This window comes from Bubalus bubalis, chromosome 14 (genome assembly GCF_019923935.1).
Source record: "Bubalus bubalis isolate 160015118507 breed Murrah chromosome 14, NDDB_SH_1, whole genome shotgun sequence".
Lineage (NCBI taxonomy): Eukaryota > Metazoa > Chordata > Mammalia > Artiodactyla > Bovidae > Bubalus > Bubalus bubalis.
In genome coordinates, this window is record NC_059170.1 from 59231673 (window position 1) to 59249591 (window position 17919).

General features: G+C 41.4%; 1 protein-coding gene and 1 non-coding gene across 3 annotated transcripts in view; one reads left to right on the forward strand and one right to left on the reverse strand.

Moving 5' to 3' along the window:
- KIAA1217 (KIAA1217 ortholog) overlaps positions 1-17919 on the reverse strand; it is an 829478-nt gene that overhangs the window by 792629 nt on the left and 18930 nt on the right. The window lies entirely within an intron of this gene.
- Positions 15167-15239, forward strand: TRNAG-UCC. Its single transcript has one exon. It is a non-coding gene; the product is annotated as a tRNA-Gly (tRNA).

Consider the following 17919-nt stretch of genomic DNA (forward strand, 5'->3'; position numbering starts at 1 on the left):
CTATGCTTCAAAGAAAAATTTTTTTATTTCTCCAGGATTTAGGTATTTCATTATTATTTACTGATACTATTATAAAATCTTGGTAAGCAAACACTTTTTAAATTTTTTAAATTAATTTCATCAAGCAAAAAAAAACATAGTTTAGCAGGTTAAACACTATTGCAAAGTTTAAAACAAAAATACTATGACACTGTCCCATCTCTCCACAAGCCCCCCGGAGGCAAAGCCTTTTGAATTTTTTGAATGTTTAATCTGGCATGTATGTATTTATTTCCCCATCATATGTAAATAGGGCTATTTCTTAATTTATTGAGGTGAAATTTAGATAGCATAGGTTAACCATTTTAAAGTGACTAGTTTAATGGCATCAGTGTATTTACAATGGCATACCATCACCACCTCTATCTAGTTGCAAAGCATTTCTATCATCCCATCACTACCACCTATTACACAGAGCTCCCCATTTATCCTTCCCCCTGTCCCTAGCAACCATGAGCCAGCATTTGGTATCTGTGGATTTACCTACTCTGAATATTTCACTTAAATGGAATCATACAATACGTAACCTTTGGGATCTGGCTTCTTTCACTGACCATTACATTTTGGAGGTTCATCCATGCTGTAGCAGACATCACCACTGCACTCCTTATTATGGCTGAATAACATTCTATAGCAAGGAGAGATAAGAAAGCCTTCTTCAGAGATCAATGCAAAGAAATAGAGGAAAACAATAGAATGGGAAAGACTAGAGATCTCTTCAAGAAAATTAGAGATATCAAGGGAACATTTCATGCCAAGATGGGCACAATAAAGGGCAGAAATGGTATGGACCTATGGTTTAGAAAAGGCAGAGGAACCAGAAATCAAATTGCCAACATCTGTTGGATCATCAAAAAAGCAAGAGAGTTCCAGAAAAACATCTACTTCTGCTTTATTGACTGTGCCAAAGCCTTTGACTGTGTGGATCACAACAAGCTGTGGAAAATTCTGAAAGAACTGGAAATACCAGACCACCTGACCTGCCTCCTCAGAAATCGGTATTCAGGTCAGGAAGCAACAGTTAGAACTGGACATGGAACAACAGACTGGCTCAAAATTGGAAAAGGAGTATGTCAAAGTTGTATATTGTCACCCTGCTTATTTAACTTATATGCAGAGTACATCATATGAAATGCCAGGCTGGATGAAGCACAAGCTGGAACCAAGATTGCTGGGAGAAATATCAATAACCTTAGATACCCAGATGACATCTCTCTTATGGCAGAAAGTGAAGAAGAACTAAAGAGCCTCTTGATGAAAGTGAAAGAGGAGAGTAAAGAATTTGGTTTAAAATTCAGCATTCTAAAAACTAAGATCATGGCATCTGGTCCAATTACTTCATGACAAATAGATAGGGAAGCAATGGAAACAGTGACAGACTTTATTTTTGGGGGGGCTCTAAAATCACTGCAGATGGTGGCTGCAGCCATGAAATTAAAAGACGGTTGCTCCTTGGAAGAAAAGCTATGACCAACCTAAGCAGCATATTAAAAAGCAGAGACATTGCCAACAAAGGTCCGTCTAGTCAAAGCTATGATTGTTCCAGTAGTCATGTATGGATGTGAGAGTTGGACTATAAAGAAAGCTGAGCGCTGAAGAACTGATGCTTTTGAACTGTGGTGTTGGAGAAGACTCTTGAGTGTCCCTTGGAATGCAAGGAGATCCAACCAGTCCATCCTAAAGGAAATCAATCCTGAATATTCATTGGAAGGACTGATGCTGAAGCTGAAACTCCAATACTTTGGCCACCTGATGTGAAGAACCAACTCACTGGAAAACACCTTGATGCTGGGAAAGACTGAAAGAGGGAGGAGAAGGGGTGACAGAGGATGAGATGGTTGGACGGCATCACAGACTCAATGGACAGGAGTTTGAGTAAACTCTGGGAATTGGTGATGGACAGGGAGGCCTGGCATGCTGCAGTCCATAGGGTCGAAAAGAGTCAGACATGACTGAGTGACTGAACTGAACATTCTATGGTACATATACCCCATGATTGTGTATCCACGCATCCACTGATAGACATTTGGGCTGTTTCTACCTTTTGCCCACTGTGAATAATACTGCTATGAATGTGTGTACATGTATTTGTTGGAATATCTGTTTTCAATTCTTTGGGGTATATACCTAGGGGTGGGGTCACATGATAATTCTTTGTTCAGGTTTTTGAGGAACCAACAAACACAGCACTGTTTTGCATGCATATTCTATTTAACTAAATAAGCTTCTGAAAGGGAAGGAGATCCTTGTCTTTCTTTCCTTCCTTCCCTCTCTCTGTCTATATCTCTCTCTCCAAGTTATATGGCTACTGATATGTTTTTCTCTATGCTCCAATAATTACCTCATCTAGGCAGACCTTGAGATTGCTATAAGAAAATATTGTAAAGAATAAAATTCTTTTTAACAAAAAGAAACCCTATCACTTATCTTCTTTCACTAAACAGATTTTGGTTAAAAAAAAAGTATAGATAGGAACTTCCATCTCTATAAATTTATTTCAGATGAGACCAGTCTTGATGCTCTTCCACCCACATACTCTTTTCTCCAGATAAAGGGTTTATCAGTAACTAAAATAATGCAATTTAAAAACTGTTTTAAGCTTATGATAAATAACAAAGCAAGTAAAAAATTATTTAAACATGGAAAAAAGAGTTGGGACAAATCCTGAATCATAAAACATTTCCCCATGACACAAAAAATAAATGACTCTTGGGAATATTTCTGCTATCTTGTAAACCACATTTAAATAGTTTGAAAAAGAAAAATGAGAAATAAAACTGTTCTTAAGAGGCCTAAGATATTTAACAGATGAAGGGCCATACCAGAGGCAGTCACTGATTTTGACTCCTGGCACCACACTTTGTATTAGGTATATAAGGTGGGAACAGAGAAGAAACTCATATTTATTCTGCCCCTACTGAATCATTCAATGGTAGGCTAATATGGAAAGAAACGGGACTTCAGTTCAGTTCAGTTCAGTCACTCAGTTGTGTCGGACTCTTTGCGACCCCATGAATTGCAGCACGCCAGGCCTCCCTGTACATCACCAACTCCCGGAGTTTACCCAAACTCACGTCCATCGAGTCCGTGATGCCATCCAACTATCTTATCCTCTGTCATCCCCTTCTCCTCCTGCCCCCGATCCCTCCCAGCATCAGAGTCTTTTCCAATGAGTCAACTCTTCGCATGAGGTGGCCAAAGTACTGGAGTTTCAGCTTTAGCATCATTCCCTCCAAAGAAATCCCAGGGCTGATCTCCTTCAGAATGGACTGGTTGCATCTCCTTGCAGCCCAAGGGACTCTCAAGAGTATTCTCCAACACCACAGTTCAAAGGCATCAATTCTTCGGCACTCAGCTTTCTTCACAGTCCAACTCTCACATCCATACATGACCAATGGAAAAACCATAGCCTTGACTAGATGGACCTTTGTTGGCAATGTCTCTGCTTTTGAATATGCTATCTAGGTTGGTCATAACTTTCATTCCAAGGAATAGGCATCTTTTAATTTCATGGCTGCAATCACCATCTGCAGTGATTTTGGAGCCCCAAAAAATAAAGTCTAACACTGTTTCCACTGTTTCCCCATCTATTTACCATGAAGTGATGGGGCCAGATGCCATGATCTTCGTTTTCTGAATGTTGAGCTTTAAGCCAACTTTTTCACTCTCCTCTTTCACTTTCATCAAGAGGCTTTTTAGTTCCTCTTCACTTTCTGCCATAAGGGTGGTGTCATCTGCATATCTGAGGTTATTGATATTTCTCCCGGCAATCTTGATTCCAGCTTGTGTTTCTTCCAGTCCAGAGTTTCCCATGATGTACTCTGCAAACTAGTACAGCCACTATGGAGAACAGTGTGGAGATTCCTTAAAAAACTGGAAATAGAACTGCCTTATGATCCAGCAATCCCACTGCTGGGCATACACACCGAGGAAACCAGAAGGGAAAGAGACACGAGTACCCCAATGTTCATCGCAGCACTGTTTATAATAGCCAGGACATGGAAGCAACCTAGATGTCCATCAGCAGATGAATGGATAAGAAAGCTATGGTACATACACACAATGGAGTATTACTCAGCCATTAAAAAGAATATATTTGAATCAGTTCTAATGAGGTGGATGAAACTGGAGCCTATTATACAGAGTGAAGTAAGCCAGAAAGAAAAACACCAATACAGTATACTAACGCATATATATGGAATTTAGAAAGATGGTAACAATAACCCTGTGTACGAGACAGCAAAAGAGACACTGATGTATAGAACAGTCCTATGGACTCTGTGGGAGAGGGAGAGGGTGGGAAGATTTGGGAGAATGGCATTGAAACATGTAAAATATCATGTATGAAACGAGTTGTCAGTCCAGGTTCAATGCACGATACTGGATGCTTGGGGCTAGCGCACTGGGATGACCCAGAGGGATGGTATGGGGAGGGAGGAGGGAGGAGGGTTCAGGATGGGGAACACATGTATACCTGTGGCGGATTCATTCTGATATTTGGCAAAACTAATACAATTTTGTAAAGTTTAAAAATAAAATAAAGGCAGGGTGACAATATACAGCCTCGATGTACTCCTTTTCTGATTTGGAACCAGTCTGTGGTTCCATGTCCAGTTCTAACTGTTGCTTCCTGACCTGCATATAGGTTTCTCAAGAGGCAGGTCAGGTGGTCTGGTATTCCCATCTCTTTCAGAATTTTCCACAGTTTATTGCAATCCACACAGTCAAAGGCTTTGGCATAGTCAATAAAGCAGAAACAGATGTTTTTCTGGAACTCTCTTGCTTTTTCGATGATACAGCAGATGTTGGCAATTTGATCTCTGGTTCCTCTGCCTTTTCTAAAACCAGCTTGAACATCTGGAAGTTCACAATTCACGCATTGCTGAAGCCTGGCTTGGAGATTTAGGATAACCAATAAAAAAAGCCTGATCATAATGGCTTTAGACACTAAAACACAGCTCCAGAAAGCCAGAAAATCTATGTGAAAATTTTTCTGAGAAGAAACACATATTTTAAGGGGATTTATATGTAATTCTCTGTGATCATTGCTATGAAGGTCTGGATCTCATTATCAGAATAAGCTGCACTTTTCCTGAAGAGCTGTTTTGTTTTCAGATTGTAAACAGAGTGAATGACATCACTGATGACGTATTTATCTCTGCATTGGCTGCAAGTGAGCTCAGAACCCGATCTGATTTTCTGATTCACATCTCCAAGGGTAGAAGAGTTCATAGCAAATGTTTTATATACTAATCTTATCATAGGTTCTTTTTCTTTTTCTCTTATCCCTATTTCTACTTTGTATCTGTCCTCTGACTTAAAATCGATTAGCAACCATGTAAGAATAAAAAGGGAGGAGCAACCCCACGCCCGAGGCCAGGGGCGGCAGCCGGGAGGACCAACCCCATGTCCAAGGAGCTGTGGCTGCGTGGGGGCAAGAGGGCCTAGAGAAGCTATCCCAAGTTGAAGGTGAGGAAGGGCGGCGGTGAGGAGATACCCCTCGTCCAAGGTAAGGAGCAGCGGCTGCACTTTGCTGGAGTAGCCGTGAAGAGATACGTCACACCCAAGGTAAGAGAAACCCAAGTAAGATGGTAGGTGTTGCAAGAGGGCATCAGAGGGCAGACACACTGAAACCATACTCACAGAAAACTAGTCAATCTAATCACACTAGGACCACAGCCTTGTCTACCTCAATGAAACTAAGCCATGCCTGTGGGGCAACCCAAGATGGGTGGGTCATGGTGGAGAGATCTGACAGAATGTGGTCCACTGGAGAAGGGAATGGCAAACCACTTCAGTATTCTTGCCTTGAGAACCCCATGAACAGTATGAAAAGGCAAAATGATAGGATACTGAAAGAGGAACTCCCCAGGTCAGTAGGGGCCCAATATGCTACTGGAGATCAGTGGAGAAATAACTCCAGAAAGAATGAAGGGATGGAGCAAAAGCAAAAACAATACCCAGCTGTGGGTGTGACTGGTGATAGAAGCAAGGTCCAATGCTGTAAAGAGCAATATTGCATAGGAACCTGGAATGTCAGGTCCATGAATCTAGGCAAACTGGAAGTGGTCAAACAAAACATGGCAAGAGTGAATGTCGACATTCTAGGAATCAGCGAACTGAAATGGACTGGAATGGGTGAATTTAACTCAGATGACCATTATTTCTACTACTGCAGGCAGGAATCCCTCAAAAGAAATGGAGTGGCCATCATGGTCAACAAAAGAGTCTGAAATGCAGTACTTGGATGCAATCTCAAAAATGACAGAATGATCTCTGTTCATTTCCAAGGCAAACCATTCAATATCACAGTAATCCATGTCTATGCCCCAACCAGTAACACTGAAGAAGCTGAAGTTGAACGGTTCTGTGAAGACCTACAAGACCTTTTAGAACTAACACCCAAAAAAGATGTCCTTTTCATTATAGGGGACTGGAATTAAAAAGTAGGAAGTCAAGAAACACCTGGAGTGACAGGCAAATTTGGCCTTGGAATATGGAATGAAGCAGGGCAAAGACTAATAGAGTTTTGCCAAGAAAATGCACTGATCATAACAAACACCCTCTTCCAACAACACAAGAGAAGACTCTATACGTGGTCATCACCTGATGGTCAACACCGAAATCAGACTGATTATATTCTTTGCAGCCAAAGATGGAGAAGCTCTATACAGTCAGCAAAAACAAGACAAGGGGCCGACTGTGGCTCAGATCATGAACTCCTTATTGCCAAATTCAGACTTAAACTGAAGAAAGTAGGGAAAACCACCAGACCATACAGGTATGACCTAAATCAAGTCCCTTATGATTATACAGTGGAAGTGAGAAATAGATTTAAGGGCCTAGATCTGATAGATAGAGTGCCTGATGAACTATGGAATGAGATTCGTGACATTGTACAGGAGACAGGGATCAAGACCATCCCTGTGGAAAAGAAATGCAAAAATGCAAAATGGCTGTCTGGGGAGACCTTACAAATAGCTGTGAAAAGAAGAGAAGCGAAAAGCAAAGGAGCAAAGGAAAGATATAAACATCTGAATGCAGAGTTCCAAAGAATAGCAAGAAAAGATAAGAGAGCCTCCCTCAACGATCAATGCAAAGAAACAGAGGAAAACAACAGAATGGGAAAGACTAGAGATCTCTTCAAGAAAATTAGAGATACCAAGGGAACATTTCATGCAAAGATGGGCTCAATAAAGGACAGAAATGGTATGGACCTAACACAAGCAGAAGATATTAAGAAGAGGTGGCAAGAATACACAGAAGAACTGTACAAAAAAGATCTTCCTGACCCAGATAATCACGATGGTGTGATCACTCACCTAGAGCCAGACATCCTGGAATGTGAAGTCAAGTGGGCCTTAGAAAGCATCAATACGAACAAAGCTAGTGGAGGTGATGGAATTCCAGTTGAGCTCCTTCAAATCCTGAAAGATGATGCTGTGAAAGTGCTGCACTCAATATGCCAGCAACTTTGGAAAACTCAGCAGTGGCCACAGGACTGGAAAAGGTCAGTTTTCATTCCAATCCCAAAGAAAGGCAATGCCAAAGAATGCTCAAACTACCACACAATTGTACTCATCTCACACACTAGTAAAGTAATGCTCAAAATTCTCCAAGCCAGGCTTCAGCAATATGTGAACCATGAACTTCCGGATGTTCAAGCTGGTTTTAGAAAAGGCAGAGGAACCAGAGATCAAATTGCCAACATCCGCTGGGTCATGGAAAAAGCAAGAGAGTTCCAGAAAAACATCTATTTCTGCTTTATTGACTGTGCCAAAGCCTTTGACTGTGTGGATCACAGTCAACTGTGGAAAATTCGGAAAGAGATGGGAATACCAGACCACCTGATCTGCCTCTTGAGAAATTTGTATGCAGGTCAGGAAGCAACAATTAGAACTGGACATGGAACAGACTGGTTCCAAATAGGAAAAGAAGTACGTCAAGGCTGTATATTGTCACCCTGCTTATTTAACTTATATGCAGAGTACATCATGAGAAACGCTGGACTGGAAGAAACACAAGCTGGAATCAAGATTGCCGGGAGAAATATCAATAACCTCAGATATGCAGATGACACCACCCTTATGGCAGAAAGTGAAGAGGAACTAAAAAGCCTCTTGATGAAAGTGAAAGAGGAGAGTGAAAAAGTTGGCTTAAAGCTCAACTTTCAGAAAACGAAGATCATGGCATCTGGTCCCATCACTTCATGACAAATAGATGGGGAAACAGTGGAAACAGTGTCAGACTTTATTTTTGGCTCCAAAATCACTGCAGATGGTCACTGCAGCCATGAAATTAAAAGACACTTACTCCTTGGAAGGAAAGTTATGACCAACCTAGATAGCATATTCAAAAGCAGAGACATTACTTTGCTACCAAAGGTTCGTCTAGTCAAGGCTATGGTTTTTCCTGTGGTCAGGTATGGATGTGAGAGTTTGACTGTGAAGAAGGCTGAGCGCCAAAGAATTGATGCTTTTGAACCGTGGTGTTGGAGAAGACTCTTGAGAGTCCCTTGGACTGCAAGGAGATCCAGCCAGTCCATTCTGAAGGAGATCGGCCCTGGGATTTCTTTGGAAGGAATGATGCTAAAGCCGAAACTCCAGTATTTTGGCCACCTCATTCGAAGAGTTGACTCATTGGAAAAGACTCTGATGCTGGGAGGGATTGGGGGCAGGAGGAGAAGGGGACGACAGAGGATGAGATGGCTGGATGGCATCACTGACTCGATGGACGTGAGTCTGGGTGAACTCCGGGAGTTGGTGATGGACAGGGAGGCCTGGCGTGCTGTGATTCATGGGGTCGCAAAGAGTCGGACACGACTGAGCAACTGAACTGAACTGAAGAATAAAGAAATCGGCCTCTTTAGCCATCCCACTCCCAAGTGGACCTCTTTTTCTAGGACTCTAGTCTTAGCTGGCACGTTTGCAGAAATCCATAATTATTCAAAAAGTTGGGGTGATCTGAGGATGACCTGTATTAACATGCTTAAGACCATAGGCACAACTCACATAGTTCATTTTCCTTAGTTATCACTGGAAAAACTTCTTACCTTCTCATGAGGTTGTGGAACATAACTTACATAATTCATGTAAAGAGTTTAGTACACTTCCTGGACCATAGTAAAGGCCCAATTAAAATCAACTCTTTTTAGCTACTGTGTCCTCCCATAAGCTTAATTTAGAACAAATGTTTACATATGCATAAGTCAAGCAACTTTATTTTATAATGAACCAGCAGAGGTAACTAAGTATTTGTTAACACTAACACGCATTTTTGGAGAAGGCACTGGCGACCCACTCCAGTACTCTTGCCTGGAAACTCCCATGGACGGAGGAGCCTGGTAGGCTGCAGTCCATGGGGTCGCTAAGAGTCGGACACGACTAAGCGACTTCACTTTCACTTTCACTTTTCACTTTCATGCATTGGAGAAGGAAATGGCAACCCACTCCAGTGTTCTTGCCTGGAGAATCCCAGAGACGGAGGAGCCTGGTGGGCTGCCGTCTATGGGGTCGCACAGAGTCGGACATAACTGATGTGACTTAGCAGTAGCAGCAGCAACACGCATTTTAAGTTTACCAACCTAGCGGTGAAGATGAGGTGAAAAAGTAAAGATAACCAGTGCAGGCAATGCTTCTAAAAGACAGGTTGTGAGGACAAGGGGAAAACTAGATATGAGGTTTAGTATCGAAGGAGAATTTAGTTTATGTGTATGGTTTTGTTTATTTGGTTGTTTAATGTATGTTTGTCATGAAGGCTGAGCACCAAAGAATTGATGTTTTTGAACTGTGGTGCTGGAGAAGGCTCTTGAGAGTCCCTTGGACAGCAAGGAGATCAAACCAGTCAATCCTAAAGGAAATCAACCCTGAATATTCATTGGAAGGACTGATGCTGAAGGTGAAGCTCCAATACCTTGACCACCTGATGTGAAGAGCTGACTCACTGGAAAAGACCCTGATGCTGGGAAAGACTGAAGGCAGAAGGAGAAGGGGTGATGGAGGATGAGATGGTTGGATGACATCACCGACTCAATGGGCATGAGTTTGAGCAAACTCTGGGAGACAGTGAAGGACAGAGAAGACTGGTGTGCTGCAGTCCCTGGGTTAGCAAAGAGTCAGACACAACTTAGCTACTGAACAATAAACAATGTACGTTTGTGAATATGGTTGTTTTAAGATTAGTAAAACATGAACATACACTATGCAGAGACATGCATGATGACAAATAAATACATACAAATGTGTACATACTTCTTATATATAAGAAGTTAAAAATGTGAGAAAAATGAAATATTAAGATCTAAAAGAATTATGCATGATGTCAAAGATAAAAATATTTTGTAGTAAACTGGGATCTACTTTATAAGTTTATCATTCACAATCTGCTTGTCTTTAAAAAAAGGACTTTTAGGGGCTTCCCTGGCAGTCCAATGGTTAAGCCTCTGCTTTCCAATGCAAGGGACAGGGTTTTCGGGTTCAACCCCTGCTCACGAAACTAAGATCCCATGTGCCACATGGTGTGGCCAAAATTTTTTTTAAAATAAAGAAATCTTGGGTTTCCTTGGTAACTTAGTTGATAAAGAATCTGACTACAATGCAGGAGAGCCCTGTTCTTGCCCAGGTCGGGAAGATCCACTAGAGAAGGGAAAGGCTACTCCCTCCATTATACTGGCCTGGAGAATACCATGGACTGGATAAGTCCATGGGGTCGCAAAGAGTCAGACATGACTGAGAGACTTTCACTTCACTTCACTTTATAAGTTTAGTCAAATAAATGTTCCTTTGTTGTTACGTGCATACAAACAAATTTTATACAATAGATGCAGACTTAAAAAGCTGTTCCTAGTAAACTAGATCAGCTTTCCGCATTGACTTATAGCATCAAATCACACAGTCTTCTGTGTGTTCAATACTGGACCAGACTGGAGGGGTGAGTGGGGAGCATCTGCAGATGGAGAAGTTGTTATACATGTAACACTTGGGAAGGTCCAACCACTTTCATTGTATTCAGGGAAAGACAAAGCAGGTTCACCCTGTAATGGCAAGAAAAGCCTGACTGTATATATTGATGAATCTTTAATTTATAATCTGAAGTTTTTCCATATTGCACTGATTTAGCACAAGGAGCACTTAGCACAAAATGACCTTACCTATTTGGAACTGCTACTAAATGTATGCATAAGAATCCAAACCAAGGGGATTCAATGATCCCAAACTAAGCCCTATACTGTAAATCAGAGTTTTATTTCGGATGGATTTAAAGAAAGGTATTGCTCATCCATCGGAGAAGGCAATGGCACCCCACTCCAGTACTTTTGCTAGAAAATCCCATGGATGGAGGAGCCTGGTAGGCTGCAGTCCATGGGGTCACTAGCGACTTCACTTTCACTTTTCACTTTCATGCATTGGAGAAGGAAATGGCAACCCACTCCAGTGTTCTTGCCTGGAGAATCCCAGGGATGGGAAGCCTGGTGGGCTGCTGTCTATGGGGTCGCACAGAGTCGGACACTACTGAAGTGACTTAGCATTGCTCATCCATTTCATAAGGAGAAGCTTTCCAAATGCCCTGAGCATATTCTGTTTCATTTTGTGTTCACAGAGTCTACTATGTTCATATATTTTACTGACATATTCTCATCTAATGGAAATATGAGCATAAGTTCCCTATATTCAGCATTAGTCAGAATGCTTCCATAAAAACTTATTTAAGGCATAAAAAGAACAATAATGTCTTTCAAAATTGAAACACATTTGTATCTTTTGTGTCACAGTTTCTGCTTTCTTATCACCATTAATAAGGCCAAAATACAAACATTAACTTGCAAATTGGGGCAAAGTGCTCCCCTTTAAAACAAAGCCCTTTCTTTGGTAAAGATCCTGACTTTCAAAGGTCATTTCGGTAGACTGAGTAATGACATTAATCCTTTAAATGAAGTGTTGTAAAAGTTAAGGTGTCATATAAGCTTTGCCTTTTTCTTCCACAGGCAAGTTTAATTGTTGAAATTTGGGTAATGTGACTACTTCTTTGGAATCAGTTCTACCTTATTTTTAAGAAGATAATACCTGTAGATGAGACAAAGTGAATAATGTTTTCTCTCTGGTATATATTTGAAACTTCATGTTAGTCAGAAAATAAATGTAAACTCTTACAGCTACAATGAAGAAACTCTAAAATTGATACCACTTTTATCATTCGGTCACATAACACTCAAGATTAAAGAAGATAAAATAGGAATCTCCTTGTTATGAAATCACTATCTTTTTATAAAAATAATAAAAATTTAAAAGCTACTGAGTCATAGAATTTAAAATGAACAAAATAAGAATCTAAGCCTCCTATTTTTCAAATGAACATTTTGAAACAATGCTTAATTATTTTGGAAAAATAATCAGTTTTTTAAAAACAGATCCTTTATACATACGCTCCCCATCCTGAACCCTCCTCCCTCCCCACTCCATCCCTCTGGGTCGTCCCAGTGCACCAGCCCCAAGCATCCAGTATCATGCATCAAACCTGGACTGGCAACTGGTTTCATACATGATATTACACATGTTTCAATGCCATTCTCCCAAATCTTCCCACCCTCTCCCTCTCCAACAGAGTCGTTTTGATGTTTGGCAAAACTAATACAGTGTTTCAGGTTTAAAAATAAAATTAAATTAAATTAAAATAAAAAAAATAAAAATAAAAACAGATCCTTTAATAGTGATTGTATCAAGAAATTTGGGGACCTATAGGAAGGGGATCAAGATGGCAGAGTAAGAAGACATGGCATTCACCTCCTCCAACCAAAAAAGAAAAGATAAAATGGGAGTGGCAGTCTCAACAAAATAACTTATTTAGGAAGTAATACGGACAAAATCTGGTCACAGTACGTTCATCCAATTTAGTTACTCTTTCACTCACTTCACTGACTTAACAAATATGAGGCTAGCCACCAAAGGGATGGGGCTTCACTGGTGACTCAGTGGTAAAGAATCCACCTGCCAATGAAGGAGACGAGGGTTCCATCCCTGCATTGGAAAGATCCCCTGGAGAAGGAAATGGCACCTACTCCAGTATTCTTGCCTGGGAAATCCCATGGACAAAAAGGCCTGGCAGGCTACAGTCCATGGAGTTTCAGAAGAGCCGGACATGACTTAAGAGACTAAACAAAAACCAACAACCAAAGGGATAAAATGAAGTCTCTCTCCTCCACCATCAAAAGGGAGAGACAGTAATGCAAATAGCAGTTGTAATACAAAAAATAACTGTTATAATCAAAGTAGGTACCTAGTGCTGGGGAGCATAGGCAATAAAAGCTATTGGGTAAGAGGGACCACCCAATCCTGAAGTGACAGGTCTTAGCAACTAATTGCATATGGAGGTGAAGTTAAAGAAGACATCAAAGATAAGTTCAGACACCTTGGGACAATCTCTGAGTTAGGAAATATAGAAAGGGGAGCAGATCTGGAGAAGTGATGATTTCTGACTGTTCGGATTAAGCGTGAGATGCCTATGAAACAACTGGTGCTGTGCTGTGCTATGCTAAGTCGTTTCAGTTGTGTCCAACTCTTTGCAATCCTATGGACTGTAGCCGCCAGGCTCCTCTGTCCATGGGATTCTCCAGGCAAGAATACTGGAATAGGTTGCCATACTGTCCTCCAGGGGATTTTCCCTGACCCAGGAATCGAACCTCCATCTCTTAGGTTTCCTGCATTGGTAAGCAGGTTCCTTACCACTAGCACCACATGGGAAGCCCATGAAACAGCAGGGCCAGGTACCTAAAAATCAGCATAGATGCAAGTCTGCATTCAGAAGGAATTCTTCTTTTTTTTTTTTTATTGAAGTATAGTTGATTTACAGTGTTCTTAATTCCTGTTGTACAGCAAAGTGATTTTGTTACACACACACACACACATATATATATATATATACATTCTTTTCTTAATATTCTTCTCTATAATGATTTTCCATAGGATAGCTTTTAAATTGAAGGATAATTGCTTTACAAAGTTGTGTTAGTTTCTGCTGTAGAACAACATGAATCAACTATAAGAATACATATATCCCCTCCCTCTTGAGCCTCCCTGCCACCCCATACCCCATCCCACCCCTCGAGATCAACACAGAGCACCAAGCTGAACTCCAGAAGGGAGTTCTGAGCTGAATAGATTTGAGAGTGGGTTTGAAGTCAAGGATACAAAGAAAATTGCCTAGAGGTACCCAGAAATATGAGATCATGAAGCACTAATTTTGCTGAGGAATAGAGTAAACTAAATTGACTAGTTTTTAGAATGTCTTCAACTCCAGAATCACATCACATATCACATAGTCTAGTGGAGATTAAAGCCAAACCTTATGAGAAATACTAAAGAGTTTTAGTAGGTGTCTTGTGAATGAATAACTACTAATAATAAGAATGATAATAATATCACCATGCAAATCAACACAGATTACTAGATAGAGAGAAATCAGACAGAACCTTAAAAATGGGAATGTATAGGGACTTCCCCAGTGGTCCAGTGGGTAAGACTCAGTGCTTTCACTGCTGGGTCCGGGCTCAATCCCTGGTCAATCCCTGGCTTAGTTCCTGGTCCAGGAACTAAGATCCCAGCAAGCTGGGTAGTCCAGCCAAAAAAGAAAAAGAGAAAAAAAAAGCAAGAGGACCACATAAGTGCAAAATATTAACTGAAAATATGATCTGCACAGTGGTCACTACCATTGAAACTGTCATTCCTATGAGGCTGGCAAACATGCAGAGGACTTTAAAATGCTTGCTAACTGATGCATTTTTACAGAAGAACAGTATTTAGACCTGCAGTTCATGGGGTTGCCAAGAGTTGGACACGACTTAGCGACTGAAAAACAACAAGTATTTAAACATACGTTCTGTTCCATGGTAATTTGCCTGGACAGGAGTCAGACTAATCTGTTGAAAGTACAAAAACAAAACTGCAAATGATAAAATAATGCTGAAATGATTAGTGACTATAAACAGAAACCAACAGCTCTTGTTATTGACCTTGAGGTCTTAGAAACTGAGAAATACTCAGCATGATAACCTAGAGGCAAAGAGCCAAATGAACACAGGTTTATGAACCAGAACGTGTCCTGGATGGGCTCACAAACGCCACCTCAGGGGACTTCCTCAGTGGTCCAGTGGTTAAGACTCTGCACTTCCAATGCAGGGGGTGCAGGTTTGATCCCTGGTTGGGGAACTAGGCTCCCACATGTCCCATGGTGCAGCCAACAAAAAAAAAGTCTCCCCAGGTACTAGAACAGCCCAAAGCTGTTCAAACTGCTCAAACATTCAGTGATGCTCTAGCAACTTGCTCCCAACTTCTATGCTGCCTCAATTAATCCATGACACATCCCTCTCTCACTATTTTTCAAACTCTTAGCTCATGGTTAGAAACTTTGGCTTTTTCTGACTCTCTCTTCACCCAATTTACAGAGATACCTACTGACCCCCTGTTGTTAACTTTGGCTGTTCTCCACCTTCATACTCTGAGATTACATACAGACCCAAATACCTGGCTACCACATGCCACCCTAACCACTCCAACCTCTTTGCTGCTTTTGGCAGAACTGAAGCAATTTTGTACTCCTAAGAGGCAATTACGGAGAAGGCAATGGCACCCCACTCCAGTACTCTTGCCTGGAAAATCCCATGGACAGAGGAGCCTGGTGCGCTGCAGTCCATGGGGTCGCAAAGAGTCGGACATGACTGAGAGATTTCACTTTCACGCATTGGAGAAGGAAATGGCAACCCACTCCAGTATTCTTGCCTGGAGAATCCCAGGGACGGGGGAGGCTGGTGGGCTGCTGTCTCTGTGGTCGCACAGAGTCGGACACGACTGAAGCAACTGAGCAGCAGCAGCAGCAGCAAGAGGGAATTAAAGACTGAACTAACAGGTAACATGAAAATCTTCTGCAAACTCTTGATTGAGAGCAGTAAGAAATGAGGCATGCTGAGTTTATTCCTGCATTATTTAATTAAATGGTATTTACAACTATTAATAATTAGATAACAATTACCTGCACTTTATCAAATTTTAAAAAGTAGAAATCACAGCACGATAACATTTTATCTCTCTCAGTAAACACAGAAGTTCAAAGGCCCTATGAAAATAAAATTCAACTGTTTCTGACATTTGCAATGAATATTAATTTGGCTTAAATTATTTGTTAAAAGCTTCAAAGAAAAATGTCCTTGAAATAATGATGGTTCAAAATAGATATCTGGTAAATTGTAGTTAAATAATAACTCAATCATTTCAAACTTATCCATTAATATTCAGTTCCACATCCATCTCTGATCTCTTGAGCACCAACTTCACTGCACACCTATGCAGTCTCTTAAAGAGTTTGCCAGTGTGTTCACTGACTGGGCCCATAAGGGAGGCTACAATCCCAAGGTCAAGAGAACAAAGGGACCGGGGGTCATAGGGAAAAACGTGTATGCTCCTCTTCCCATGTTCTTCCCTCAAACTAGTGAGAAGCAAATTTGTGCCACTGTTTCCTCTTCACCCTCTGTGCCAGACATTGCCAATACCCTGTATACTTCACCCCATGCAAGGTCCTGAAACTACATTTCTCCCTTGCCTGCAGAGTTCCTCTGAGAGTTCAGCAGTGAGAGGGCCTCCTATGAGATTTGGAAGTGAGTTTTCCGTTTGCTTATTTTTGAGCAGAGAAAGGAATTGTAGGGCCATGCAAGAAGCCTCCCCAAAGGGTTTCAGCAAAGCACTTTGAAAAGCCAGGTATGGGAGGGGATTGAAGGCTATGTGCTCAGCTCATGCACCATTCTCTGACTGGCTGATGGTGAGGGAATAGGGCATTATCACAGAAGTTAACATTATCAGTCCTTTGGCTCCAGGAGCCCTGGGGTGCTGTGTGCTCATGGTCATTAAGTAGTTAACATCTTCCATTTGGTAGGGGGCTTTCACATTTTATATAATAACTCAGGAAATGTACAGAAAGTTTGTTTTGTTTTGATGGTGGCTGCAGGCAGGCTCACAGGTATCAGGCAGGCAGCAGAAGTAAGGAATGTCCTATAGACATAGAGCCTTTCTGAGACTCCTGCTTCTGGAGTTCCTAAGGCTGGTCACTCTGTGCTTATCTCTCTTACCTCCCCAAGGCTATGTAGGTCTCTGATCCTTGGCATTAAACTTCTCCCCACTGAGACTCCTTAATCAGCTTCTCTTTTCCCTCACTCACTCTTTTCTAGAAGAGAAGGGGTGGTTGGTTGGTCTGCTGACGTTTGCCACTAACTGGACAATGGTTTACTAGCAGATAGGACTACTTCATCTTTCATTTTCTGGGATGGGACCCAGAGGGCTCTTTGTTTCTTGTTTCCTATTGGCAAACACATCTGAACAGGTCCCCAAACCTTCTGTATTTGTTTCCTACTGCTGCTATAACAAATACCACAGATGGAGTGGCTTAAAGCAACACAACATTAAAAACAGTCACCATTTTGGGGAATTAGGATGCAGACAGTTTGGGGGAGGGTGGCCATTATTCTGCTTATGACACTTTCTGGAAGCTGCCTCCAGCCTTATCCATATTCAAGCAGGGGGTATTGGAGTCTGGTTCCTCTCTCCCTGTGCAAGCATACCTGAGTTTGTGGGGCCCAATCCTAGATAAAGAGTAGGAGTAAAAAGTTCCACTTTGGATAAGCCTAAAGCATATATTTTAATATAGGTTTCACAAAACTCTGCACGGAAGATTCTGTAGACAAGCGAAATCACTGTATTCTCCATCTGGCTAGCAATCTTGCTTGGTTGGTTTGCTTTATTGATCACAACCTTTGAGAATGAGAAGGGTGGATGGTGACCCAGTCCCCTAGACTCATTACACCCACTCCACAGACATCTGATGAACTACCTGATGGTTCTT